The sequence below is a fragment of the Primulina huaijiensis genome, unplaced genomic scaffold (assembly GCF_012295235.1).
Source record: "Primulina huaijiensis isolate GDHJ02 unplaced genomic scaffold, ASM1229523v2 scaffold40873, whole genome shotgun sequence".
Classification (NCBI taxonomy): domain Eukaryota; kingdom Viridiplantae; phylum Streptophyta; class Magnoliopsida; order Lamiales; family Gesneriaceae; genus Primulina; species Primulina huaijiensis.
Window position 1 is genome coordinate 3,268 of NW_027359693.1, and position 2,933 is coordinate 6,200.

A 2,933-nucleotide genomic window follows, 5' to 3' on the forward strand; every position below is an offset into this window, starting at 1 on the left:
AATGAATGTTGTGGGAGTGTTCGGCTAGGCTGATGGTGGAAGGAAAAAAAATTTCCAAGCCTTTCCTTGCAAGAACTTTGGCCGAGAGTTTGGTGCTTTGAGAGAGAGTGTGCGTGTGTGTGTTGTGTTTGTGTTTTACGTGAATTGTAAGGTAGAATTAGGGTAGGAGTCTTTTAAAGATTATTAGGATGTAAATTAGGTGTTTTAGTTTATTTAAAACACTAATTAAATTTACTAATCAAGCCCTAACAATTTAAATTATTAATTTATCCTTCCAACTATTTAATTAAGAGTTCTACAATTTAAATTCTATCCTTAATTAAATACTTAGTAACTAATTTAATTAATCAAGTAATAAAAATAATCATTAAAATATTTTATTTCGAGTAGATGTATTTAAATCCCTTATTTTCGAATTTTGCTAGTTAAAATACTTAACATTTCTATTTCACTCGATAAATTAAATTTAGCCCTAAAAATGCTAATATTTATAAATCCTTTAAAATACTTGATTTCTTGACTTAAAATAAAAATTATAACTTTAAATTTTTAACATCTTAATCGTCTCCGGTCTTTTTTCTCGGTTCGACATCTAATATTCGTCTGAAAACTAAAATTCGTGAAAACATCTTAAATTGCAAAATAATTTAACACATAGTATGTATTACTTAAATTATTAAATAAATAAATAAATTCGATCATACATGGGGTTTACGTGTACTAGTTTTTGGGCACTACAGTTCCTCCTCCTCTTAAATAAATTTCGTTCTCGAAATTAAGGCTTACCAAACAGTTCCAGGTAGCGACTCCTCATGTCGGCTTCGGTCTCCCAAGTAGCTTCCTCATCGGAATAGTTCAGCCATTTGATCTTGACCAACTTGGTAACTTTTTTCCGTAGTCTCCTCTCCTGTCGGTCTAAAATCTGAATAGGCTTCTCCTTGTATGACAGGTTCGGTGATAGCTGCAACGGTTCAAAGCTTAGTATGTGTGAGGGATTCGCCATATACTTCCTTAGCATCGAAACGTGGAACACATTGTGTGAACCTGTCAGATTTGGCAACAATGCTACTCGATAGACTAGTGTTCCCACTTTTCCGAGAATCTCGAATGGTCCTACGAATCTCGGATTCAATTTGCCCTTCTTCCCAAATCTCATAACACCCTTCATAGGTGTTATCTTTACGAAGACGTGATCTCCTACGTCAAATTCAAAGTCCATTCTTCTCTTGTTAGTGTAGCTCTTTTGACGATTCTGAGCAGTCTTCATCATATCCTTGATTTTGACTACTACGTGTATAGTCTGCTGAACAATGTCTAGACCAAGTTCTGATCTTTCGCCGAATTCATCCTAGTGAATAGGCGATCTGCATTTCTTTTTATATAGTGCCTCGTAGGGAACCATACCTATAGATGACTAAAAACTATTGTTATAGGTGAACTCCACTAGCGGTAACTTCGATTCCCAATTGCCATGGAAATCGATCACGCATGCTCGCAGTAGGTCTTCTAAAATATGTATCACCCTCTCGGATATAAAGCTCAGCATACTGCATCATAGAAAAAGTCGTCTTTACCGACAAGAAATGTGCCGACTTGATAAGACGATCAACGATTACCCAAATGGTGTTACATCCTCTGACTGACCTCGACAAACCGAATATTAATCCATGGTAATATTATCCCATTTTAATCTTGTTTTTACATTACCTGTGTCTATCACCACTATTGAGCGAGCTTTTTCAGCAATGAAGCATGTGAAGAAGGCACTTCGCAATAAAATGGAGGATGACTTTCTTGCCGATTGTTTGACACTCTATATTGAACGAGATTTAGCTAAACATATTGATGTAAATTCTATTATTGATGAATTTTATGTTTTAAAATCTCGTAGGGCACAACTTCGTTGAACGATATAATGTAATTTTTTTTAATAATATATAACTTATCATATTGAGTTCAAGCCCCCTCCTTCCAACTCTTATTTCTAGATCCGTCCCTGTTCACTGCAAGGAATGCTGGTTCTGGGACAATATCGGAGTCTTAGATCACGATTACCCCTACCGCATGGGGTTCTTTATGTCCTTCGACGGTGACCATGCATGCTTGGTTCTTCATTGGTTGGCAGACCATGAATCGACAATGTTGGAAGCCAGATACAGCGTCACTAAATACAAAGTCAATGGTTTTTTAGAATACACTGAAGAGATGACGATCATGATGATAATATAGTACCAAAACTGCAAAATAAAATTAATCAATAAGAACACAATGATTTACGCGGTTCACCCAATATTGGCTACGTCCACGAAGCTACTACAAATTTTATCGAAAAAAATATTACAAATGTTTTCAACAAAATACACAATATCTCACAATCTCAACTCGAGTATAACCGAGAAAATAATTTCACTAACTCACACAAGAGGACCTCTCAACACTAAAAAAAAAACTTTTTCTTTTTCTCTCTATTGTAGGATGCTTTGCTTCCATTTGGATGATTAAACAGAGGCAGTGAGAACTCAATTTACAGAGCTAATCCTAAATGTGAAAGCGTATTTCTTTCGTCAAAACTCCTTCAGCCAAATTTGACAAAACATTTCTGCCACCAACCATTCACATTATTGATTTTTTGCCTACAACCACCAATCTTTAATAAATGCAGAATGGTGACAGCTCATCTAACATTTCTCTCACTTGAAAATTTGATTCTAATCATGACTTCAGACCATTAATGCAGTAGCTCATATCTCTTCATTTCTATATGGAGTGTAACTGAATCTGAACATAACTTCAGTTTGTCAATGGTCACAACTTTTTTGAGCACATCGGTCGGATTCTAACTTCCAAGAATCTTTTCAAGCATCAAGATTCTATATTCTAGTATTGATCTGATGAAATGTTACCGAACCCGTATATTCTTCGTTCTAGGATGA